Source organism: Hordeum vulgare, chromosome 2H, assembly GCF_904849725.1.
Source record: "Hordeum vulgare subsp. vulgare chromosome 2H, MorexV3_pseudomolecules_assembly, whole genome shotgun sequence".
NCBI lineage: Eukaryota > Viridiplantae > Streptophyta > Magnoliopsida > Poales > Poaceae > Hordeum > Hordeum vulgare.
Window position 1 is genome coordinate 579,538,142 of NC_058519.1, and position 27,768 is coordinate 579,565,909.

Sequence of the window (27,768 nt, forward strand, 5' to 3'; positions counted from 1 at the left end):
AAAAAAATTCCGACACACACATAAGATCTATCCATGGTGATGACCATCTACGAGAGGAGAGATCGTATACACATACCCTTGTAGATCGCTAAGCGGAAGCATATATACCTCGGTTGATGTAGTCAAACATCTTCGCGATCCAAATTGCAGTTCGTCCCGTGATCTCATCACGATACGTCCCGTGATCTAATCACGATCCATCTTGATCTAGTGTCGAACGGACGACATCTCCACGTTCAGCACACGTATAGCTCGATGATGATATCCACCTTCTTGATCCAACAAGAGGGGCAGAAGGTAGATGAGTTCTCCAGCAGCACAACGGCGTGGTGGTAGTGGCGGTGGACTAATCCAGTAGGGCTTCGCCAAGCTATGTCCGACTAATCTAGACAAAGGAGGCAATCTATGGGGGAGAGGGTAGCATGTGGCTTTTGCACGTGTGTGTTGCCCTCAAAAACCTCCATTATATATTGGAGGAAGAGGGAGGTGGGCTGCCTTTGTTGGGGAACATTTCTTGGGAAACAAAAAATTTCCTACGCACAAGAAGACCTATCATGGTGATGTCCATCTAAGACAGGAGATTAGATCCACATACCCTTGTATATCGCTAAGAGGGAAGCGTTAAGAAATGCGGTTGATGTAGTGGTATAGCTTCGTGATTCAAATCAATGTCGACCCACGATCCGTCCCACGATCCATTCCGATCTAGCACCGAACGGACGACACCTCCGCGTTCGGCACATTTACAACTCGATGACGATCTGGGCCTTCTTGATCCAGCAAGAGATATGGAGAAGTAGGTGAGTTCTCCATCAGCGTGACGGTGCTCCGGTGGTGGTGATGATCTACTCCTGCACGGCTCCGCCCGAGCTCCGCAAAAATCCGATCTAGAGGAAGAACTACATGGTATAGGTTTGAGTTGCATGTGGCAAAGTTGTGTCTCAAAAAGCCCTAAACGACCAATATATATAGGAGCAGGGGAGGGGCTAGCCTTGGGGTTCAAGGGAGCCCCAAGGGCGCCGGCCAAAGGGAGGAGGTGGACTCCCACCCCAATTCACTTTGGGGGAAGGAGTCCACTCCTTCCTTCCCACATCCCTCTTTCCTTTTTTTCTTTCGTTTGGTATTTTTCCCTTGTGGTGCCATGGCCCTATTGGGATGGCCTCACCAGCACAGTAAGGGCTGGTGCGCCATCCTAGGGTCACTCGACTCACTCCCGGGTGGGTGGGGCCCTCCCGGTGAATACCTGGAACCCATTCGTTACTCCCGATACACTGCCGGTAATGCCCGAAAGTTTCCGGTGACCAAATGAAACCATCCTATATATCAATCTTCGTTTTCGGGCCATTCCGGAAACCCTCGGGATGTTCGTGATCTCATCCAAACTTCCAGAAACCCTCGTGATGACCGAGATCTCATCCGGACTCCGAACAACATTCGGTAACCACACATAAAACTCAACTATACTAAAACATCATCGAACCTTAAGTGTGCAAACCCTGCGGGTTCGAGAACTATATAGACATGACCCGAGACACTCCTCGGTCAATATAATCCCATATGTCATTCCCTTTATTCTTTGGTATGTTACTTGCCCGAGATTCGATCGTCGGTATCTGTATACCTATTTCAATCTCGTTACCGGCAAGTCTCTTTAATCGTTCTGTAATACAAGATCCCATGACTTACACTTAGTCACATTGCTTGCAAGGCTTGTTAGTGATGTTGTATTACCGAGTGGGCCCTGAGATACCTCTCCATCACACGGAGTGAAAAATCCCAGTCCTGATCCATACTAACTCAACGGACACCTTCAGAGATACCTGTAGAGCACCTTTATAGTCACCCAGTTACGTTGCGACGTTTGATACACACAAGGTATTCCTCCGGTGACAGTGAGTTATATGATCTCATGGTCATAGGAATAAATACATGTCATGCAGAAAACAATAGCAATAAAATGACACGATCACATGCTACGTTCATAGTTTGGGTGTAGTCCATCACATGATTCTCGTAATGATGTGATCCAGTTATCAAGTGACAACACTTGCATATGGTCATAAAACTTTGACCATTTGGCTAGCCAACTAGAGGCTAGCTACGGACATTGTTTTGTCTATGTATCCGCACATGTATCTATGTTTTCATTCAATACAATTATAGCATGGATAATAAACGATTATCTTGAAACAGGAAATATAATAATAACTATTTTATCATTGCCTCTAGGGCATATTTCCAACAGTATCCCACTTACACTAGAGTCAAAAATCTAGTACTCACATTGCTATCCGATTTACATTGTTATGAATCTAACACCCATATAGTTCTAGTGTTGATCATGCTTCGCTCGTGGAAGAGGTTAGTCAGCGGATCTTCTACATTCATATCCGTGTCCACTTTGCAAATATTTATGTCCTCTCCTTCGATGTAGTCGCGGATGAGGTTGAAGCATCGTTTGATGTGGCTGGTATTCTTGTGAAACCTTGGTTCCTTTGCTAAAGAAATGGCACCAGTGTTGTCATAGAATACAGTTATTGGATTTAGTGCGCTCGGCACAACTCCAAGATCCGTCATGTACTCCGCTTCACAGTAGAATCTGCTATGACGCTTTGCTTGGAACTGTACCAGCTTACCGCACCCCCATTTAGAATAAATATGTGTCCGGTTTGAGACTTGGAGTCATCCTGACCAGTGTCAAAGCTTGCGTCGACGTAAACCTTTACGACGAGCTCTTCGTCACCTCCATAAACGAGAAACATTTCCTTAGTCCTTTTCAGGTACTTCAGAATATTCTTGACCGCCGTCGAGTGATCCACTCCTCGATTACTTTGAAACCCGCGTGCCATACTTATGGCGAGGTGTCGTCCGGTCTAGTGCACAACATTGCATACATGATAGAACCTATGGTTGAAGCATAGGGGACGACACTCATCTTTTCTCTATCTTCCGCAGTTGCTGGGCACTGAGTCTTACTCCATTTTATACGTTGTAATATTGGCAGGAACCCCTTCTTGGACTGTTCCATTTTGAACTTCTTCAAAACTTTATCAAGGTATGTGCCTTGTGAAAGTCCTATCAGGCGCCTCGATCTATCCCTATAGATCTTAATGCCTAGAATGTAAGCAGCTTCTCCTAGGTCCTTCATTGAGAACCTTTTATTCAAGTAATCCTTTACGCTCTGCAAAAACTCCACGTTGTTTCCAATCAGCAATATGTCATCCACATATAATATTAGAAACGTTACAGAGCTCCCACTCACTCTCTTGTAAATACAAGATTCTCCAACCACTTGTATGAACCCAAATGCTTTGATCACCTCATCGAAGCAATTATTCCAACTCCGAGATGCTTGCACCAGTCCATAAATGGATCGCTGGAGCTTGCATACTTTGTTAGAATTCTTTGGATCGAAAAAACCTTCGGGTTGCATCACATACAACTCTTCCTTAATAAAACCGTTAAGGAACGCCATTTTGACATCCATCTGCCAGATTTCATAATAAAAAAATGCACCTATTGCTAACATGATTCGGACGGACTTAAGCATCGCTCCCGGTGAGAACGTCTCATCGTACTCAACTCCTTGAACTTGTGAAAAACCCTTTGCCACAAGTCGAGCTTTATAAACGGTCACATTACCGTCCGCGTCCGTCTTCTTCTTAAAGATCCATTTGTTGTGAATAGCCTTGCGTCCTTCAGGTAATACTTCCAATCTCCACACCTTTTTTTTCATACATAGATCCTATATCGGACTTCATGGCCTCCAGCCATTTGTTGGAATCCGGGCCCACCATTGCTTCTTCATAATTCGCAGGTTCATTGTTGCCTAACAACATGATTGATAAGACAGGATTAATGTACAACTAAGGAGCAGTACGTGATCTTGTCGACCTGCGAGGTCCGATAGGAACTTGATCTGAAGTTTCATGATCATCATCATTAACTTCCTCCTCAACCGGCGTCGCTTCGACACAGGTTTCCCCCTGCCCTGCGCCACCATCTAGAGGGAGTAGAGGTTCGACAACCTCATCAAGTTCTATCTTCCTCCCACTCAATTCTTTCGAGAGAAATGCTACTTCTCAAACAACAGCGCCATAATTTGACACGTTGACGGAGACTTGCTTGCGTTGGTTTTTCCCTTGAAGAGGAAAGGGTGATGCAGCACAGGAGCAGTAAGTATTTCCCTCAGTTTGAGAGACAAGGTATCAATCTAGTAGGAGAATCTCGTCAAGTCCTGAGTACCTGCGCAAACACAAAAGAGCTTCCACCCAACTCTATAAAGGGGTTGTCAATCCCTTCAAGATTGATTGCGAAGTGAGATCTAAAGGCGGAAAGTGCAACAAAGTAAAAGAGTAAGGCCGAAAATATGGTGTGAAGTAGACCCGGGGGCCATAGTGTTCACTAGAGGCTTCTCTCAAAATAGCAAATATTACGATGGGTGAGCAAATTACTGTCGAGCAATTGATAGAACCGCGCAAAGTGATGACGATATCTAAGGCAATGATCATACATATAGGCATCACTTCCGAGACAAGTAGATCGATACTTTCTGCATCTACTACTATTACTCCACATATCGACCGCTATCCAGCATGCATCTAGTGTATTGAGTTCATGACGAACATAGTAACGCCTCAAGCAAGATGACATGATGTAGAGGGATAAACTCAAACCAATGATGAAAACCCCATCTTTTTACCCTTGATGGCAACAACACGATGCGTGCCTTGCTACCCCTTATGTCACTAGGTGAGGTCACTGCACGGTATGAACCCAAAACCAAGCACTTCTCCCATTGCAAGAATCATAGATCAAGTTGGCCAAACAAAACCCACAACTCGAAGAGAATTATAAGGATATGAAATCATGCATAAGAGAGATCAGAAGGAACTCAAATAAGATTCATAGATAATCTGATCATAAATCTACAATTCATCGGAGCTCGACAAGCATACCGCAAAAGAAGATTACATCGGATAGATCTCCATGAAGATCATGGAGAACTTTGTATTGAAGATCCAAGAGAGAGAAGAAGCCATCTAGCTACTAGCTATGGACCCATAGGTCTATGGTGAACTATTCACGCATCATCGGAGAGGTCATGGTGTTGAGGAACAAGCCCTCCATATCTGAATCTACCCTCCGGCAGGGCACCAGAACGTGTCCTAGATGGGATCTTGCGGAGACAGATGCTTGTGGTGGCGGAAAAGTGTTTTCGTTGATCTCCTGGTTTTTTCTGGGATTTTAGGGAATTTATAGGAGAAGGAGCTAGGGCAGGGGAGGCCCAGGGAGCCCACAAGCCTGGGAGGCGCGACCCCCTGGCCACGCCATGGGGGCTTGTGGCTTCCCCCGGGACTCCCTGCCTTGGTTCCCAAGCTTTCTGCGTATCTTCTGTTCCAGAAAAAAATCTTTTCAGAAGTTTTATTCGGTTTGGACTCCGTTTAAAATCCTCCTCTGAAAAGGGTCAAAAACACGGAAAAAACAAGAACTGGCACTTGGCACTGAGTTAATAGGTTAGTCCCAAAAAAGATATAAAAGGCATACAAAACATCCAAAGTTTGACAAGATAATAGCATGAAACCATACAAATTTATAGATACGTTGGAGACCTATCAAGAAACTCCTTCTCAAGAAAAGCTCTGTTCTTAGCAACAAACACTTTGCCCTCGGGTTAGAGATAGAAGGTGTACCCAACTGTCTCCTTTGGGTAACCTATGAAAATGCACTTTTCCGCTCTGGGTTCCAGCTTTTCAGGCTGAAGCTTTTTGACATAAGCATCACATCCCCAAACTTTAAGAAACGACAACTTTGGTCTTTTGCCATACCACAGGTCGTATGTTGTCGTCTCAACGGATTTTGTTGGTGCCCTATTTAAAGTGAATGCAATTGTCTCTAATGCATAACCCCAATACGATAACGGCAAATCGGTAAGAGACATCATAGATCGCACCATTTCTAACAAAGTACGATTACGACGTACAGACACACCATTACGCTGTGGTGTTCCTGGTAGTGTCAACTGTGAAATAATTCCACATTGTCTTAAGTGAGCACCAAACTCGAAACTCGGATACTCACCCCCAAGATCAGAACGTAGGAACTTGATCTTCTTGTTACGATGATTTTCAAGTTCACTCTGAAATTGCTTGAACTTCTCAAACGTTTCAGACTTGTGCTTCATCAAGTAGATATATCCATACCTACTCAAATCGTCAGTGAAGGTGTGAAAATAACGATATCCACCACGCGCCTCCACACTCATCGGACCGCACACATCAGTATGTATGATCTCCAACAAGTCACTTGCATGCTCCATTGTTACGGAGAACAAAGTCTTAGTCATCTTGCCCATGAGGCATGGTTCGGACGTGGCAAGTGATTCAAAATCAAATGACTCCAAAATCCCATCGGAATGGAGTTTCTTCATGCGCTTTACACCAATATGACTTAAGCGACAGTGCCACAAAAACGTGGCGCTATCATTGTTAACTCTACATCTTTTGGCTCAATGTTATATATATGTGTATCATCACTATCAAGATTCAATACGAACAATCCTCTCACACTGGGTGCATGACCATAAAAGATATTACTCATAGAAATAGAACAACCATTATTCTCTGACTTAAACGAGTAACTGTCTCGCAATAAACTAGATCCAGATATAATGTTCATGCTTAACGCTGGCATTAAATAACAATTATTTTAGTTCATAACTAATCCTGATGGTAACTGAAGTGAGACTGTGCTGACGGCGATTGCATCAACGTTGGAACAATTTCCCACGCGCATCGTCACTTCATCCTTCGCCAGCCTTCGTTTATTCCGGAGTTTGTGTTTCGAGTTGCAAATATGAGCAACAGAACTGGTATCAAATACCCAGACACTACTAAAAGGTTGGTTAAGTACACATCAATAACATGTATATCAAATATACGTGATTTTTGTTGGAATTATGCCCTAGAGGCAATAATAAATATAGTCATTATTATAATTCCTGTATCAAGATAATAGTTTATTATCCATGCTATAATTGTATTGAATGAAGACTCATTTACATGTGTGGATACATAGACAAAACACCATCCCTAGCATGCCTCTAGTTGGCTGGCCAGTTGATCAATGATAGTCAGTGTCTTCTGATTATGAACAAGGTGTTGTTGCTTGATAACTGGATCACGTCATTAGGAGAATCACGTGATGGACTAGACCCAAACTAATAGAGGTAGCATGTTGATCGTGTCATTTTGTTGCTACTGTTTTTCTGCGTGTCAAGTATTTTTCCTATGACCACGAGATCATATAACTCACTGACACCGGAGGAATGCTTTGTGTGTATCAAACATCGCAACGTAACTGGGTGACTACAAAGGTGCTCTACCGGTATCTCCGAAGGTGTTAGTTGAGTTAGTATGGATCAAGACTGGGATTTGTCACTCCGTGTGACGGAGAGGTATCTCGGGGCCCACTCGGTAATACAACATCACATACAAGCCTTGCAAGCAATGTAACTTAGTGTAAGTTGCGGGATCTTGTATTACGGAACGAGTAAAGAGACTTGCCGGTAAACGAGATTGAAATAGGTATGCGGATACTAACGATCGAATCTCGGGCAAGTAACATACCGAAGTAAAAAGGGAATGACATACGGGATTATGTGAATCCTTGACACTGAGGTTCAAACGATAAGATCTTTGTCGAATATGTGGGATCCAATATGGGCATCCAGGTCCTGCTGTTGGATATTGACCGAGGAGTCTCTCGGGTCATGTCTACATAGTTCTCGAACCCGCAGGGTCTGCACACTTAAGGTTCGACGCTGTTTTATGCGTATTTGAGTTATATGGTTGGTTACCGAATGTTGTTCGGAGCCCCGGATGAGATCACGGACGTCACGAGGGTTTCCGGAATGGTCCGGAAACGAATATTGATATATAGGATGACCTCATTTGATTACCGGAAGGTTTTCGGAGTTACCGGGAATGTACCGGGAATGACGAATGGGTTCCGGGAGTTCACCGGGGGGGGGGGGGGGGCAACCCACCCCGGGGAAGCCCATAGGCCTTGGGGGAGACACACCAGCCCTTAGTGGGCTGGTGGGACAGCCCATAAGTGCCCTATGCGCCAAGGAGAAGAAAATCAAGAGAGAAAGAAAAAAAGGAGGAGGTGGGAAGGAAGGGGGACTCCCTCCCACCAAACCTAGTCCAACTCGGTTTGGGGGGGGGGAGAGTCCTCCCCCTTGGACTCGGCCGACCCCCTTGGGGCTCCTTGAGCCCCAAGGCAAGGTCCCCTCCCTCCCACCTATATATACGGAGGTTTTAGGGCTGATTTGAGACGACTTTTCCACGGCAGCCCGACCACATACCTCCACGGTTTTTCCTCTAGATCGCGTTTCTGCGGAGCTCGGGCGGAGCCCTGCTGAGAAAAGGTCATCACCAACCTCCGCAGCGCCGTCACACTGCCGGAGAAGTCTTCTACCTCTCCGTCTCTCTTGCTGGATCAAGAAGGCCGAGATCATCGTCGAGCTGTACGTGTGCTGAACGCGGAGGTGCCGTCCGTTCGGTACTAGATCGTGGGACTGATCGCGGGATTTTCCGTGGGGCGGATCGAGGGACGTGAGGACGTTCCACTACATCAACCGCGTTCTCCAACGCTTCTGCTGTACGGTCTACAAGGGTATGTAGATCACTCATCCCCTCTCGTAGATGGACATCACCATGATAGGTCTTCGTGCGCGTAGGAAAATTTTTGTTTCCCATGAGACGTTCCCCAAGATTGGCATCATGAGCTTGGTTCATGCGTAGATGTCTTCTCGAGTAGAACACAAAAGTTTTTGTGGGTGGTGATGTGCGTTTTTCTGCCCTCCTTAGTCTTTTCTTGATTCCGCGGTATTGTTGGATTGAAGCGGCTTGGACCGACATTACTCGTACGCTTACGAGAGACTGGTTTCATCGTTACGAGTAACCCCCTTTGCTCAAAGATGACTGGCAAGTGTCGCTTTCTCCAACTTTAGTTGAATCGGATTTGACCGAGGAGGTCCTTGGATGAGGTTAAATAGCAACTCATATATCTCCGTTGTGGTGTTTGCGTAAGTAAGATGCGATCCTACTAGATACCCTTGGTCACCACGTAAAACATGCAACAACAAAATTAGAGGACGTCTCACTTGTTTTTGCAGGGTATGATTGTGATGTGATATGGCCAACGATGTGATGTGATATATTGGATGTATGAGATGATCATGTTGTAATAGAAATATCGACTTGCACGTCGATGGTACGGCAACCGGCAGGAGCCATAGGGTTGTCTTTATACTAACGTTTGTGCTTGCAGATGCGTTTACTATTTTGCTAGGATGTAGCTTTAGTAGTAATAGCATAAGTAGCACGACAACCCCGATGGCAACACGTTGATGGATGATCATGGTGTGGCGCCGGTGACAAGAAGATCGTGTCGGTGCTTTGGTGATGGAGATCAAGAAGCACGTGATGATGGCCATATCATGTCACTTATGAATTGCATGTGATGTTAATCCTTTTATGCACCTTATTTTGCTTAGAACGACGGTAGCATTATGAGGCGATCTCTCACTAAAATTTCAAGACGAAATTGTGTTCTCCCCGACTGTGCACCGTTGCTACAGTTCGTCGTTTCGAGACACCACGTGATGATCGGGTGTGATAGACTCAACGTTCACATACAACGGGTGCAAAATAGTTGCGCACGCGGAACACTCGGGTTAAGCTTGACGATCCTAGCATGTGCAGACATGGCCTCAGAACACATGAGACCGAAAGTTCGATCATGAATCATATAGTTGATATGATTAGCATAGGGATGCTTACTGCTGAAACTATACTCAACTCACGTGATGATCGGACTTGGGATAGTGTAAGTGGATCATGAACCACTCAAATGACTAGAGAGATGTACTTTTTGAGTGGGAGTTTAGCATATAATTTGATTAAGTTGAACTCTAATTATCTTGAACATAGTCTAAGTCCACTTTGAATATATTTGTGTTGTAGATCATGGCTCACGCGACAGTCATCCTGAATTTTAATACGTTCCTAGAGAAAGCTAAGTTGAAACATGATGGAAGCAACTTTGTAGACTGGGCTCGTAATCTTAAGCTAATCTTACAAGCTGGGAAGAAGGATTATGTCCTTAATGCTGCGCTAGGAGATGAACCACCCGCTACGGCTGATCAGGATGTTACGAACGCTTGGTTAGCACGTAAGGAGGACTACTCAATAGTTCAATGTGCAGTCTTGTATGGCTTAGAACCGGAACTTCAACGTCGCTTCGAGCGTCATGGAGCATTTGAGATGTTCCAGGAGTTGGAGTTTATCTTTCAGAAGAACGCCCGGATCGAGAGGTATGAGACCTCCGATAAATTCTATGCTTGCAAGATGGAGGAAAACTCGTCTGTCAGTGAACATGTGCTCAAAATGTTTGGGTACTCAAACCGTCTAGCTGAGCTGGGGATTGAACTCCCGCAAGAAGCTATCACTGACAGAATCCTTCAATCACTGCCGCCAAGCTATAAAGGCTTTGTGTTGAACTACAACATGCAAGGGATGAACAAGTCTCCCGGTGAGTTGTTTGCGATGCTGAAAGTCGCAGAGTCTGAACTCCGTAAAGAGCATCAAGTGTTGATGGTGAGCAAGACCACTAGTTTCAAGAGAAACGGCAAAGGCAAGAAGGGCAATTCGAAGAAGAGCGGCAAGCCTGTTGCCAATCCGCCGAAGAAACCCAAGGCTGGACATAAGCCTGAAACAGAGTGCTTCTATTGCAAGGGTATGGGTCACTGGAAGCGCAATTGCCCCAAGTATCTGGCAGATAAGAAGGCGGGCAAAGAAAAATCAGGTATATTTGATATACATGTTATTGATGTGTACTTAACCGGCTCTCGTAGTAGTGCCTGGGTATTCGATACCGGTTTTGTTGCTCACATTTGTAACTCGAAGCAGGAACTGCGGAATAGACGAAGGCTGGCGAAAGACGAAGTGACGATGCGCGTAGGAAATGGTTCCAAGGTTATTGCAATCGCCGTTGGCACAGTGTCACTTCAGCTACCATCGGGATTAGTGATGAACTTAAATAGTTGTTATTTAGTGCCTGCGTTGAGCATGAACATTATATCTGGATCTTGTTTATTGCGAGACGGTTACTCTTTTAAGTCTGAGAATAATGGTTGTTCTATTTCTATGAGTAACATCTTTTATGGTCATGCACCGAATGTGAGAGGATTCTTCATATTGAATCTTGATAGCGATACGCATATACATAACATTGAGACCAAAAGAGTTAGAGTAAACAATGATAGCGCCATATTTTTGTGGCACTGCCGCTTGGGTCATATTGGTGTAAAGCGCATGAAGAAACTCCATACTGATGGACTTTTGGAGTCACTTGACTTTGATTCACTTGACACGTGCGAACCATGCCTCATGGGCAAGATGACTAAGACTCCGTTCTCCGGAACAATGGAGCGTGCAAGTGACTTGCTGGAAATCATACATACCGATGTGTGTGGTCCAATGAGCGTAGAGGCACGCGGCGGATATCGTTATTTTCTCACCTTCACTGACGATTTTAGTAGATATGGTTATGTCTACTTGATGAAGCACAAGTCTGAAACATTTGAAAAGTTCAAGCAATTTCAGAGTGAAGTGGAAAATCATCGTAACAAGAAGATCAAGTTCCTACGGTCTAATCGTGGGGGTGAATATCTGAGTTTCGAGTTTGGTGCTCACTTAAGACAATGTGGAATTGTTTCGCAGTGAACACCGCCTGGAACACCACAGCGTAATGGTGTGTCCGAACGTCGTAATTGTACTTTGTTAGAGATGGTGCGATCTATGATGTCTCTTACTGATTTGCCGTTATCATTTTGGGGTTATGCATTGGAAACAGCTGCATTCACTTTAAATAGGGCACCATCAAAATCCGTTGAGACGACACCATACGAACTGGGTATGGCAAAATGCCAAAGTTGTCGTTTCTTAAAGTTTGGGGATGTGATCCTTATGTCAAAAAGCTTCAGCCTGAAAAGCTGGAACCCAAAGCGGAAAAGTGCGTCTTCATAGGTTACCCAAAAGAGACAGTTGGGTACACCTTCTATCTCAAATCCGAGGGCAAAGTGTTTGTTGCTAAAAACGGAGCTTTTCTCGAGAAGGAGTTTCTCTCGAGAGAATTGAGTGGGAGGAAGATAGAACTTGACGAGGTTGTCGAACCTCTCATCCCTTTGGATGGTGGCGCAGGGCAAGGGGAAACCTCTGTCGTTGCGACGCCGGTTGAGGAGGAAGTTGATGATGATGATCATGAAACTCCAGTTCAAGTTTCTGTTGAACCACGCAGGTCGACGAGATCACGCGCTGCTCCAGAGTGGTACGGTAATCCCGTCTTATCAATCATGTTGTTAGACAATAATGAACCTGCAAATTATGAAGAAGCAATGGTGGGCCCAGATTCCAACAAATGGCTAGAAGCCATGAAATCCGAGATAGGATCCATGTATGAGAACAAAGTGAGGACTTTGGAGATACTACCTGAGGGCCGCAAGGCTATTCAGAACAAATGGATCTTTAAGAAGAAGACGGACGCTGACGGTAATGTGACCATTTATAAAGCTCGACTTGTGGCAAAGGGTTTTTCACAAGTTCCAGGAGTTGACTACGATGAGTCTTTCTCACCCGTAGCGATGCTTAAGTCCGTCAGAATCATGTTAGCAATAGCTGCATTTTTCGATTATGAAATCTGGCAGATGGATGTCAAAACGGCGTTCCTTAACGGTTTCCTTAAAGAAGAGTTGTATATGATCCAACCCAAAGGTTTTGTCGATCCTAAAAATGCTAACAAGGTGTGCAAGCTCCAGCGATCCATTTATGGACTGGTGCAAGCATCTCGGAGTTGGAACAAACGCTTTGATGAGGTGATCAAAGCATTTGGGTTTATACAAGTGGTTGGAGAATCTTGTATTTACAAGAAAGTGAGTGGGAGCTCTGTGGCGTTTCTAATATTGTATGTGGATGACATATTACTGACTGGAAACAACGTAGAGCTTTTGGAGAGCTTAAAAGGTTACTTGAATAAAAGTTTCTCTATGAAGGACCTAGGAGAAGCTGCTTACATTCTAGGCATTAAGATCTATAGGGATAGATCAAAACGCCTGATAGGACTTTCACAAAGCACATACCTTGATAAAGTTTTGAAGAGGTTCAAAATGGAACAGTCCAAGAAAGGGTTCTTGCCAGTTTTACAAGGTACAAGATTGAGTAAGACTCAGTGCCCAGCAACTGATGAAGATAGAGAGCATATGCGCTCCGTCCCCTATGCTTCAGCCATAGGTTCTATCATGTATGCGATGTTGTGCACTAGACCGGATGTTAGCCTGGCCATAAGTATGGCAGGTAGGTTCCAGAGTAATCCAGGAGTGGATCACTGGACAGCGGTCAAGAATATCCTGAAGTACCTGAAAAGGACTAAGGAGATGTTTCTCGTATATGGAGGTGACGAAGAGCTCGCCGTAAAAGGTTACGTCGATGCAAGCTTTGACACAGATCCGGACGACTCTAAGTCGCAGACCGGATACGTATTTATTCTTAATGGGGGTGCAGTAAGCTGGTGCAGTTCCAAGCAAAGCGTCGTAGCAGATTCTACATGTGAAGCAGAGTACATGGCTGCCTCGGAGGCAGCTAAGGAGGGTGTCTGGATGAAGCAGTTCATGACGGATCTTGGAGTGGTGCCAAGCGCACTGAGTCCAATCACCTTGTTCTATGACAACACTGGTGCCATTGCCTTAGCAAAGGAACCACGGTTTCACAAGAAGACCAGACACATCAAACGACGCTTCAACCTCATCCGCGACTACGTCGAGGAAGAGGACGTAAATATATGCAAAGTGCACACGGATCTGAATGTAGCAGACCCGCTGACTAAACCTCTTCCACGGCCAAAACATGATCGACACCAGAACTGTATGGGTGTTAGATTTATTACAATGTAATTCACATGGTGATGTGAGGGCTAGATTATTGACTCTAGTGCAAGTGGGAGACTGTTGGAATTATGCCCTAGAGGTAATAATAAATATAGTTATTATTATAATTCCTATATCAAGATAATAGTTTATTATCCATGCTATAATTGTATTGAATGAAGACTCATTTACATGTGTGGATACATAGACAAAACACCGTCCCTAGCATGCCTCTAGTTGGCTGGCCAGTTCATCAATGATAGTCAGTGTCTTCTGATTATGAACAAGGTGTTGTTGCTTGATAACTGGATCACGTCATTAGGAGAATCACGTGATGGATTAGACCCAAACTAATAGACGTAGCATGTTGATCGTGTCATTTTGTTGCTACTGTTTTTCTGCGTGTCAAGTATTTTTTCCTATGACCATGAGATCATATAACTCACTGACACCGGAGGAATGTTTTGTGTGTATCAAACGTCGCAACGTAACTGGGTGACTATAAAGGTGCTCTACAGGTATCTCCGAAGGTGTTAGTTGAGTTAGTATGGATCAAGACTGGGATTTGTCACTCCGTGTGACGGAGAGGTATCTCGGGGCCCACTCGGTAATACAACATCACATACAAGCCTTGCAAGCAATGTAACTTAGTGTAAGTTGCGGGATCTTGTATTACGGAACGAGTAAAGAGACTTGCCGGTAAACGAGATTGAAATAGGTATGCGGATACTGACGATCGAATCTCGGGCAAGTAACATACCGAAGGACAAAGGGAATGACATACGGGATTATATGAATCCTTGACACTGAGGTTCAAACGATAAGATCTTTGTAGAATCTGTGGGATCCAATATGGGCATCCAGGTCCTGCTGTTGGATATTGACCGAGGAGTCTCTCGGGTCATGTCTACATAGTTCTCGAACCCGCAGGGTCTGCACACTTAAGGTTCGACGCTGTTTTATGCGTATTTGAGTTATATGGTTGGTTACCGAATGTTGTTCGGAGTCCCGGATGAGATCACATACGTCACGAGGGTTTCCGGAATGGTCCGGAAACGAAGATTGATATATAGGATGACCTCATTTGATTACCGGAAGGTTTTCGGAGTTACCGGGAATGACGAATGGGTTCCTGGAGTTCACCGGGGGGGGCAACCCACCCCGGGGAAGCCAATAGGCCTTGGGGGGAGACACACCAGCCCTTAGTGGGCTGGTGGGACAGCCCACAAGTGCCCTATGCGCCAAGGAGAAGAAAATCAAGAGAGAAAAAAAAGGAGGAGGTGGGAAGGAAGGGGGACTCCCTCCCACCAAACCTAGTCCAACTCGGTTTGGGGGGGGAGAGTCCTCCCCCTTGGACTCGGCCGACCCCCTTGGGGCTCCTTGAGCCCCAAGGCAAGGTCCCCTCCCTCCCACCTATATATACGGAGGTTTTAGGGCTGATTTGAGACGACTTTTCCACGGCAGCCCGACCACATACCTCCACGGTTTTTCCTCTAGATCGCGTTTCTGCGGAGCTCGGGCGGAGCCCTGCTGAGACAAGGTCATCACCAACCTCCGCAGTGCCGTCACGCTGCCGGAGAACTCTTCTACCTCTCCGTCTCTTTTGCTGGATCAAGAAGGCCGAGATCATCGTCGAGCTGTACGTGTGCTGAACGCGGAGGTGCCGTCCGTTCGGTACTAGATCGTGGGACTGATCGCGAGATTGTTCGCGGGGAGGATCGAGGGACGTGAGGACGTTCCACTACATCAACCGCGTTCTCTAACGCTTCTGCTGTACGGTCTACAAGGGTATGTAGATCACTCATCCCCTCTCGTAGATGGACATCACCATGATAGGTCTTCGTGCGCGTAGGAAAATTTTTGTTTCCCATGCGACGTTCCCCAACAATTTTTCCTTGGTCGCCTTCTTATCAGCCAAATACTTGGGGTAATTACGCTTCTAGTGACCCATTCCCTTGCAATAATAACACGTTGTTTCTGTCTTAGGTCCAGCCTTGGGTTTCTTCGTCGGATTGGCAACAGGCTTGCCGCTCTTCTTGGAGTTACCCTTCTTGCCTTCGCTGTTTCTCTTGAAACCAGTGATCTTGTTGCCCATCAAAACTTGATGCTCTTTCCGGAGTTCTGACTCTCCGACTTTCAGCATCGCGAATAACTCGCCGGGTGCCTTGTTCATCCCTTGCATGCTATAGTTCAACACAAAGCTCTTATAGCTAGGTGGCAGTGATTGAAGAGTTCTATCAGTGATAGCCTCTTGCGGGAGTTCAATCCCCAGCTCAGCTAGACGGTTTGAGTAGCCAGACGTTTTGAGCACATGTTCACTGACAGACGAATTCTTCTCCATCTTTTAAGCATAGAATTTATCAGAGATCTCATACCTCTCGATCCGAGCGTTCTTCTGAAAGATAAACTTCAACTCCTGGAACATCTCATATGCTCCATGACGATCAAAGCGACGTTGAAGTCCGAGTTCAAAGCCGTAGAAGATTGCACATTGAACTACTGAGTAGTCCTCCTTACGTGTTAACCAAGCGTTCAATACATCTTGGCTAGACATAGCGGGTGGTTCATCTCCTAGCGCTGCATTCATGACATAATCCTTCTTCCCAGCTTGCAGGAGGAGCTTTAGATTACTAGCCCAGTCTACAAAGTTTCTTCCATCATCTTTCAACTTAGCTTTCTCTAGGAACGTATTGAAATTCAGGGTTGCTACTGTGTGAGCCATTGATCTACAACATAAAATATTGCAAAGTGGACTTAGACTATGTTTAAGATAATTAGAGTTTAACTAATCAAATTACTGATAAACTCCCACTCAAAAAGTACATCTCTCTAGTCATTTGAGTGGTACATGATCCAAATCCACTATCTCAAGTCTGATCATCACGTGAGTTGAGAATAGTTTCAGTGGTAAGCATGTCCATGCTAATCATATCAACTATACTATTCATGCTCGACCTTTTGGTCTCTTGTGTTCCGAGGCCATGTCTGCACATGCTAGGCTCGTCAAGTTTAACCCGAGTGTTCCGCTTGTGCAACTGTTTTGCACCCGTTGTATGTGAATGTTGAGTCTATCACACCCGATCATCACGTGGTGTCTCGAAACGACGAACTATCGCAACGGTGCACAGTCGGGGAGAACACAATTTCGAGTTGAAATTTTAGTGAGAGATCACCTTATAATGCTACCGTCGTTCTAAGCAAAATAAGGTGCATAAAAGGATTAACATCACATGCAATTCATAAGTGACATGATATGTCCATGATCTTGTGCTTCTTGATCTCCATCACCAAAGCAGTTGCATGTTCTTCTTGTCACCGACGCCACACCATGATCTCCATCATCGTGTCACCATCGAGGTTGTCATGCTATCTATGCTATTACTACTAAAGCTACGACCTAGCAATATAGTATACGCATATGCAAACACAAACGTTTGTTTAAAGACAACCCTATGGCTCCTGCCGGTTGTCGTAGCATCGACGTGCAAGTCGATATTAACTATTACAACAAGATCATATCATACATCCAATATATCACATCATGTCTTTGGGCATATCACATCACAAGCATACCCTGCAAAAACAAGTTAGACGTCCTATAATTTGTTGTTGCATGTTTTACGTGGCTGCTATGGGTATCTAGTATGATCGCATCTTACTTATGCAAAAAACACAACGAAGATGTGCAAATTTCAATGTAACCTCTCTCCAAGGACCGCCTCGGTCAAAACCAATTCAACTAAAGTTGGAGAAACAGGCACCCGCTAGTCATCATTATGCAACGAGTTGCATGTTAGTCGATGAAACCAGTCTCTCGTTAGCGTACAAGTAATGACGGTCCGGGCCGCTTCAATGCAACAATACCGCCGAATCGAGAAAAGACTAAGGGGGGCAGCAAATCAAACATCAACGCCCACAAAACCTTTTGTGTTCTACCCATGATAACATCTACGCATGAACCTAGCTCATGATGCCACTGTTGGGGAACGTTGCATGGGAAACAAAAAATTTCCTACGCACACGAAGCCCTATCATGGTGATGTCCATCTATGAGAGGATATTAGATCCACATACCCTTGTAGATCGCTAAGCGGGAAGCGTTAAGAAACGCGGTTGATGTAGTGGTACATCTTCGTGATTCAAATCACCGTTGTCCCACGATCCGTTCGGATCTAGCGCCGAACGGATGGCACCTCCGCGTTTAGCACACGTACAACTCGATGACGATCTCGGCCTTCTTGATCCAGCAAGAGAGACGGAGAAGTAGAGGAGTTCTCCGGCAGCGTGACGGCACTCCGGCGATGGTGATGATCTACTCGTGCGGGGCTCCGCCCGAGCTCCGCAGAAATCCGATCTAGAGGAAGAACTACGTGGTATATGTTTGAGTTGCACGTGGCAAAGTTGTGTCTCAAGAAGCCCAAAACAACCAATATATAGGAGGAGGGGAGGAGCTAGCCTTGGGTCTCAAAGGAGCCCCAAGGGCGCCGGCCGAAGGGAGGAGGTGGACTCCCACCCCAATTCGGTTTGGGGGAAGGAGTCCACTCCTTCCTTCCCACCTCCCTCTTTCCTTTTTTTTCCTTTGGTATTTTTCCCTTGTGGCGCCATGGCCCTATTGGGCTGGCCTCACCAGCCCACTAAGGGCTTGTGCACCACCCTAGGGTCATTGGCTCACTCCTGGGTGGGTGGCCCCCTCCCGGTGAATACCCGGAACCCATTCATCACTCCCGATACACTGCCGGTAATGCCTGAAACTTTCCGGTGACCAAATGAAACCATCCTATATATCAATCTTCATTTTCGGACCATTCCGGAAACCCTTGTAACATCTAGGATCTCATCCGGGACTCCGAACAACATTCGGTAACCACACATATAACTCAACTATACTAAAACATCATCGAACCTTAAGTGTGCGGACCCTGCGGGTTCGAGAACTATGTAGACATGACCCGAGACACTCCTCGGTCGATATCCAATAGCGGGACCTGGATGTCCATATTGGATCCTACATATTCTACAAAGATCTTATCGCTTGAACCTCTGTGCCAAGGATTCATATAATCTCGTATGTCATTCCCTTTGTCATTCGGTATATTACTTGCCCGAGATTCGATCGTCGGTATCCGTATACCTATTTCAATCTCGTAACCGGTAAGTGTCTTTACTAGTTCCGTAATACAAGATCCCGTGACTTCGTGACTTACACTTAGTCACATTGCTTCCATGGCTTGTTAGTGATGTTGTATTACCTAGTGAAAGGATGTGGATGTCGCCTAGAGGGGGGGTGAATAGGCGCTTTAAAATAATTAGGGTTTAGGGTTGAACAAATGCGGAATCAAACTAATGTTTAATTTGTGAAGCACAAAACCTACAACAACTAGGCTCACCTATGTGCACCAACAACTTAGGCTAAGCAAGATAAACAACTAAGTGATAGCAAGATATATGACAATAAACAATATGGCTAAGTAAAGTGCATAAGTAAAGGGTTCGGGTAAGAGATAACCGAGGCACGCGGAGACGATGATGTATCCCGAAATGCACACCCTTGCGGATGCTAATCTCCGTTGGAGCGGTGTGAAGGCACAATGCTCCCCAAGATGCCACTAATGCTTGCGTAATCTCCTCACGCTCTCACACAATGCAAGATGCCGTGATTCCACTAAGGGACCCTTGAGGGCGGTCACCGAACCCGTACAAATGGCAAACCTTGGGGGCGGTCACCGATACCCGTATAAATTGCTCGGGGCAATCTCCACAACCTAATTGGAGACCCCGACGCTTGCCCGGAGCTTTACACCACAATGATTGAGCTCCGAGACACAACCAAGCTTCTAGGACGCCAAAGCAACCATGAAGAACAATATCTAGGGTACTAAGTACGAAAGGTAATAAGATTCTCAAACATCACTTCCACGTATCACCGTGGAGAACTCAAGCGATGCAACTAATTCAATGGCAAGGGCACACGGTGTGCCCAAGTCCTTCTCTCCCAAATCCCACCAAAGCAACTAATGCTAGCGAGGAAAATGAGAGGAAGAACAAAGAAAAACACGAAGAACTCCAAGATCTAGACCCAAGGGGTTCCCCTCACTTAGAGGAGAAAGTGATTGGTGGAAATGTGTATCCAGATCTCCTCTCTGTTTTCCCTCAAGAACTAGCAAGAATCATTGGAGGGATTGAGAGTTAGCAAGCTCGAAGAAAGTCAACAACAAAGGAAGAACACGAGCTCAAAAGATAAGGAAAGACCAAGGGGGAAGAAGAACTCCTTTATATAGTGGTGGAAGGAATCAGACCGATACCCCCACTTACAGCCCCAGCCCAGCGGTAATACCGCTGGCTGCAGCGATACTACCGCTGAGCCCATGGTAGCGCAAAGATACTACCGGGCCAACCACCGCCAAGAAATTCTTCGCAAAAAGTCCAACGTAGTACAGCCGCAAGGATGACGGTACTAAAGTCCTGGAGCGTTACTACCGCTAACCAGGGGCGGTACTACCGCTGGGCCAGCGGTACTACCGCCAGCTCTAGCGGTACTACCGCTAGGGCCAGCGTTACTACCGCTAGGTCCAGCGGTACTACCGCTCGCCACTGAAACAGCCATAACTTTTCCATACGAGCTTCGAATCGAGCAAACCCAAGCATGTTGGATTGAGGATGACAAGAGCTATCCAAACAGTGAAAATCTTAAGACCATGCAGATATGAAAATGCCAATGATATAGAGATGTGAGACCTATATGAATGAAGAACCGGCAAAAGCTTCAACATTGAAAACATCATAGTAGATGCATATGGATTCCGTTTTCGATGAACTCGAGCATGTCATGAAGATGACCATAAGCTCTAAAACTCACAAAGAGAAACACCAAATAAGAACCAAGAAGTATGATGCAAGGATGCAAATGGTTTGAGCTCTCAACGAATGATACGATGAAGCTACTCACTTGAGAGCCCCCCTTGAGAGTACATCAATCTATCCTAAAACAGAAAACTTATCAAGGGCAAACCTATACCTTGCACCTCGACCTCTTGAGCTAGATGATGATGATCTTGGCTTCCTTAAGATGGACCACCTTTCTTGATTGCGTTGGCTTGATGAAGACTAGTTGATTGCTCCCCCATACTCTCTATGGGTGAGCCACTCTTCAGCATATCTTCACAAGTCCATTGCCACCACAATGGACGGCAAGCTTCAATCTTGATATATTCGTGCTGATCCAGTTGAACTAGCACACCGCAATCTTGATGACGATCACCAATTGACGTCATTCTTCATGGGTTGTATGAGATCTTCCTTTTGACACAAGCCCATGGAAACACACCTAACCCCCACATAAAACTCCCACGAAGACCATGGCTTAGTACACAAACACGTAATGGACAATGCTTACAATACCATGGGATCACATGATCCCTCTCGGTACATCTTGTATGCTTTGTGTGTTGATCATCTTGATTTACTCTTTGTTTGAGATCTTGATCAACCTTGTGTCTCTATGACCATTCTTTGGATAATACCTTGAATACCATCCTGGTCATTATATAAACTACTTGAACCCAACAGATGGACTTCAAGAAGTGCCTATGGATAAATCCTATAAATATAACTTAGGGCAACCATTAGTCCATAGGAATTGTCATCAATTACCAAAACCACATATGGAGATATATGCTCTAACACCGAGTGGGCCCCGAGATACCTCTCCGTCACACGGAGTGACAAATCCCAGTCTTGATCCATACTAACTCAACGGACACCTTCGGAGATACCTGTAGAGCACCTTTATAGTCACCGAGTTACGTTGCGACGTTTGATACACACAAGGTATTCCTCTGGTGTCAGTGAATTATATGATCTCATGGTCATAGGAATAAATACTTGACACGTAGAAAACAACAGCAATAAAATTACACTATCACATGCTACGTTCATAGTTTGGCTCTAGTCCATCACATGATTCTCCTAATGATGTGATCCAGTTATCTAGTGACAACACTTGCATATGGTCAGAAAACCTTGACCATCCTTGATCAACCGGCTAGCCAACTACAGGCTTGCTAGGGACATTGTTTTGTTTATGTATCCACACATGTATCTATGTTTTCATTCAATACAATTATAGCATGGATAATAAACAATTATCTTGAAACAGGAAATATAATATTAACTATTTTATCATTGCCTCTAGGGCATATTTCCAACAGCGTTGCCCCTCCTCCAAGGAGTAGAGGTCCGGCCGAAGCTAGGGGAGACTCCTCCTCCAATTTGGTTTGGTGGAGGAGGACTCCTCTTCCTAGTTGGTCTCCTCCTTCCCTTTATTTTGCACTTGGCCGAAATAGGCCTTATTGGGTTGGCCGTACGAGCCCACCAGGGGCTGGTACGCCACATTTAGGCCTACTCGGTCCCCCTCCGGGTGGGTGGCCCCTCCCGGTGAAACCCCGGAACCCATTCGCCATTCCAGGTACTTTACCTGTAATGCCCGAAATCTTTCCGGAAGCCAAATAGAAATTTCCTATATAGAAATCTTTACCTCTGGACCATTCCTGAGCTCGTCGTGACGTCTGAGATCTCATCCGGGACTCCGAACAACTTTCAGTCAGCAACATACATAACTCAACTATACCGAAACATCACTGAACCTTAAGTGTGCAGACCCTACGGGTTCGACAACTTTGTAGACATGACCGAGACATTCTTCGGTCAATAACCAATAGCGTTATCTGGGCCCATATTGGCTCCTACATATTCTACGGAGATCATAGTTGGCCGAACCTCTATGTCAACGATTCAGTTAATCCCGTATACTGTTCCCTTTGTCATCGGTTTGTTACCTGCCCGAGATTCGATCATCGGTATGTCTATACCTAGTTCAATCTCGTTATCGGCAAGTCTCTTTACTCGTTCCGTAATACAAAATATCGTGACTAATTCCTTACTCACATTGCTTGGAAGGCCTGTTGTGATTTTATATTACTGAGTGGGCCCTAGAGATACCTCCCCGTCATATGGAGTGCCAAATCCGAGTCTTGATCCATGCCAACCCAACAGACACCTTCAGAGATACCTGTAGATAACCTTTATAGTCACCCAGTTACATTATGACGTTTGATACACACAAGGCTTTCCTCCGGTGTCCGGGAGTTGCATGATCTCATGGTCATAGGAACAGATACCTGACATGCAGAAAACAATAGCAACAAACTGACATGATCATATGCTACGTTCATAGTTTGGGTCTTGTCCGTAACATCATTCACCTAATGATGTCATCCTGTTATCAAACGACATCTCATATCTATGGTTAGGAAACCTTGACCATCTTTGATCAACGAGCTAGTCCATAAGAGGCTCACTAGGGACAGTGTGTTGTCTATGTATCCACACATGTATTTAAGTTTGCAATAAATACAATTCTAGCATGGATAATAAATGATTATCATGAGCAAGGAAATATAATAATAACTAATTTAGTATTGCCTTTAGGGCATATTTCCAACAGTCTCCCACATGCACTGGAGTCAATAATCTAGTTCACATCACTATGTGATTCACACCCAATAAGTTATGGGGTTTAATCATGTTTGCTTATGAGAGAGGTTTTAGTCAACGGGTCTTGTCGTGGTTTTCTCACGGCAGATGTCCTCGTGAAAGGACTTAGTATTGGAGCCATCGCACCTTGGTGGCGACTCAAAGGGGTTGAACGGGAGTGAGATGGCAATTTACCCAGGTTCGGCCCCGCGTGAGGAGGTAAAAGCCTACGTCCTGCTTTGTGTTGTATTGATAGAGTTTCGATTACAAGGAGGGCGTAACTCGCCAGACCTAGCACTCGATGATTTCTAACCTGTCCTCTTATTCCCTGGGACTCGCCTTTATATACAGGTCGAGTCCCTAGGGTTTACAAGGGTCCTTTACCCTGGGACTCTTACGATCTCTAAGTCGCCACCTTTCCAAAGCTTAGAGGCCTTCTCTGTCATGGACTCCTTCCGGAAGTTGTAAACCGCCATACAACCTTCGGTCCTACCAGGCCTAGGCCCGAACCATATTTTAGATGAATCCCTAGATTTGGTGACCCGGCCCAACTAGGGCGGGTTATCAACAGATAATATCCCCAACATTAGGCCCCAGATTGACTTGAATTTCCTTCACGCCAATATCCTTACTCAATTAAGGGTGATTCATCTTCACCCCTTTTATACGCCATGAACTTAACCCGCCATCTGTTGCGGAAAAACTTGAGTCACCAAACCATTTCTTGTTGGTACCTCCTTATCCCTTGAATCCCGGATAAGATAATGACGTAATCCCCAACGGATCCTTCGGTATCGTTATCCCAAAATTTTCGGGGCGCCATCATGGCGAATCTTTATCTTTTGGTGGTTCCCGCTCGTGGCGCCTCGATCCTAGCGCCTGCCGTGATAAATAGGCAGGAGGAAGGGACTGGGCGCATTCCACCTACCAGTCTTGTCGCCCTTCTCTTCCCCACTATCACAACGAAAACCCTCATCGTCTTCCGAGAGCTCCGCCGCCACCCGAGGACCTCGTCGCCATCCGAAAGCTTCGGTGCCGCCCGAGGACTTCGTCGCCGTCAAGCACTTCGCCTTGGCCGAGCAGTTCGCTGCCGTCGACTGTCTCGCCATCGTCGAGCACCTCGTCGCCGCCGAACACTTCGTCGCTGCCCGAGGTTTTCGTGCCCGTCCGAGACCTTCATCGCCGTCGACCGTCTCCAGCCAAATCCACCAGGTTAGGTTTCTGTCATTCGAGAGCAGATCCAAGTTCCTTTTCGAAGTTCATCACTGCCGCGTTCTTGGTGCTTCCCGAATAGCTTTACTTGTTCCCGATTAGTTGGCGGCGATGATAACGATAAAATCGATGTCTTTCATACCTTTATTTGTTCGGCCTCTACTTGCATACTTAAAGCAGGGCTTCACCAAATCAACAGTATTGTCCCACCTTAGTCGCAGGTTACTGTATCCAGTCATTTTCCGCGTTCATTTCCGTCTGCCCGGTAGATCCATAATCTACCGCTTGTTAGGTGAAAACTGCTTGTAGTCTCATACTTCACCATTTTGACAAATACCACTAATGCTTTGAAACACCGCTCCCTTAAGTAGCAAAAGTTTCGTAAGTCGCCCTGGCAACCTTTTTCAGTAGATGTTTGGCGTGTCAATTCACCCGTAATTTTATCCCTTTGTAGCATGGGCGCCGTTTTCAAAAGCGACTGGCTCCCCACCAAGGTTAATGATGCTATACTAGATGATTATGTGAAAACGGGAAATTTGGACCATGAGGAGATTATCGGTTGGCGCACCGGGTTAGGAGAAGAAATCCCCAATCCCAAGGAAGGGGAAATAGTTGTTTTTGTTGAACACCTTGAGCGGGGCTTTAAGCCGCCTGGATCGAAATTCCTCAGAGATGCCATGGCTTTTATGAATGTCCGCCTCCAAGATCTAGGGCCCAACTCGATAAGCAATCTAGGCCAGTTCTAGGTGTTTTGTGAGGCTTACTTTAGGATGGAGCCCTCAGTTCCCTTATTCTGCTACTTCTTCCACTTAAATTGCCAAACAGAATTTCACAATGGCCCAGCCTGGAGCTTGGTGGTGTCAATGTTCAGCGCCGCAGGGATAGCCCATTTCCGTCACTCACCATGCCAAGCCACCCCAAAGGCTAGGGCGAGTCTTGGTTCTATTGCCAGGAGACTTCGCCTGAGGGCGAGAACAAACTTCTGGGTTATAGGGAAGATCGCCTGCCAACAAATTTCAAACTCCCAGACAAGCTCACCGAAGAGGAGGAGTCAGACTTTATCCCAGTATTGTCCGAGTTAAGATCTTTGACAAACAACGGCCTTACTGGAGTTGACTTGATCCGCTGCTGGGTCGAATGGCGTATACTCCCTTTAAGTCGCCGGGACGGGTTAATGTGTGAATTCGACGGCACCCTAGATCATCCTCAGTGCTACTTCCACACGGCTCTGACGGAAAATGACTTTGTAACCATCATCAAGAAGCTGACCGGCGAGCCCGCGGGAAAATGCGGCCAAATAGGTCTTAAACCTTTCTGCAAGATTAACCCGGCACCAAAGGTAAATAACTTTAACCCGCCTTTTGTCTTCTACTCCTTACGTCTTATTCGAACTATGACCTCTTATAAAATATGCCATTTCAGAAAGGTGATAAATTTTTGTCCAAGAGGCCAAAAAAGTCAGCCATGAAGCAAGCTAGGCCGCCTCCAAAGAAGAAATCCAAGGGCAAGGGCAAATCTGCTGTTACCGAACCATCTGAGGGCGATGAATCCCAAGTCGGCGACGCACCTTCGGGGGTAAAAAAACGTATCCTCTTTTAAATCGCCATCCATTACTGATAACTTTGTATTTACACCTCTGCATCTCTTGTGTAGAATGAAGACAATGAAAGCCAGGAGGATTCTGTAGAGGTAATTTCTGTTTCCTCTGACTCATCTCCTTCTCCACCTAAGCCGGCCAGGCGAATTTGTGGGAAAGTTCCCTTCTGACACCGAAATGCTTGTTTGGATCCAAATTTTCTTCTGAAGAAAGCACAACACACCTCAAATCGAAAAACTCGAAGTCATTCTGGCGATCTGGTGTCCGGTTTACCACCAAGAAACAGGAAAAGGCCAAATGAGGTATCTTTTAATAACACTTCTTCGGGTCTTTTTGGATCATATTTGTAACTCGCTCATATCTTCGAAGTATAACTTTTTGCAGATTTCTCCTCCTACATCTGGCGACTCAGTAATGTCGGCACTTCCACCGATGATCCGTGTCCCTGGGTAAACCTTTGATAATTTTTACTTTTAGTCTAATGGTGATAAATTTTCAGTCCTTTAAGCGCACCCCTTCTCCTTTCAGGGCACAGGCGAAGAAAAGAAAAACTGGCGGGTCAACTCTCATTACAACTTCGGAGCCTATCGGAAAGTCGGCGCCGATCCAGGATAACCCGGACCAAGACAAACCTGAAGATCAAGTGGATCTCCCCAGCTCTCCCAAGGAAAACATGGATGCACCTAACCCGCCAAGTCCATTGACAACAGCAGAAGACCCGGACGCTGTGGTTATCACCGTTACTCGCTTCTCTAATCCGGCCACAACGGTTTTATCGAAGCATGTATCATCATCAGCTCAACCTATTCTTGAGCATGAACTTTCCAAGGCTAAGCTCTCCCAATATAAAAATCTGGAATTCAAAGAACTTTGATCTGGCTTTGCATGTCGCCTGGAGGCGAGTTATGAGATGGAGAAGAGCCTGCCTCGGATGCTGAAGAACAAACATGAGGTACATTTTGTTGTACACTATATTATCCTCATTAACCCCCAAGGGCCGGGTCATCAGTAAAAAGATGAGCCGGGTCTTGATGATTTGAAAAACTTTCAACCTGTAACCCCCAAGGGTCGGGTCATCAGTAAAAAGATGAGCCGGGTCTTGATGATTTGAAAAACTTTCGACCTGTAACCCCCAAGGGCCGGGTCATCAGTAAAAAGATGAGCCGTGTCTTGATGATTTGAAAAACTTTCGACCTGTAACCCCCAAGGGCCGGGTCATCAGTAAAAAGATGAGCCGGGTCTTGATGATTTGAAAACTTTCCGACCTATAACCCCCAAGGGTCGGGTCATCAGTAAAAAGATGAGCCGGGTCTTGATACTGTATAATTTTGTCTAAAAAATTATACATTAGCCCCCAAGTGTCAGGGATGTTGCTTGCAATAATTCTGAGACTTGCCCCTTAACTATATGCTTCAACAGGAATCACTTATCCAAACTGAAT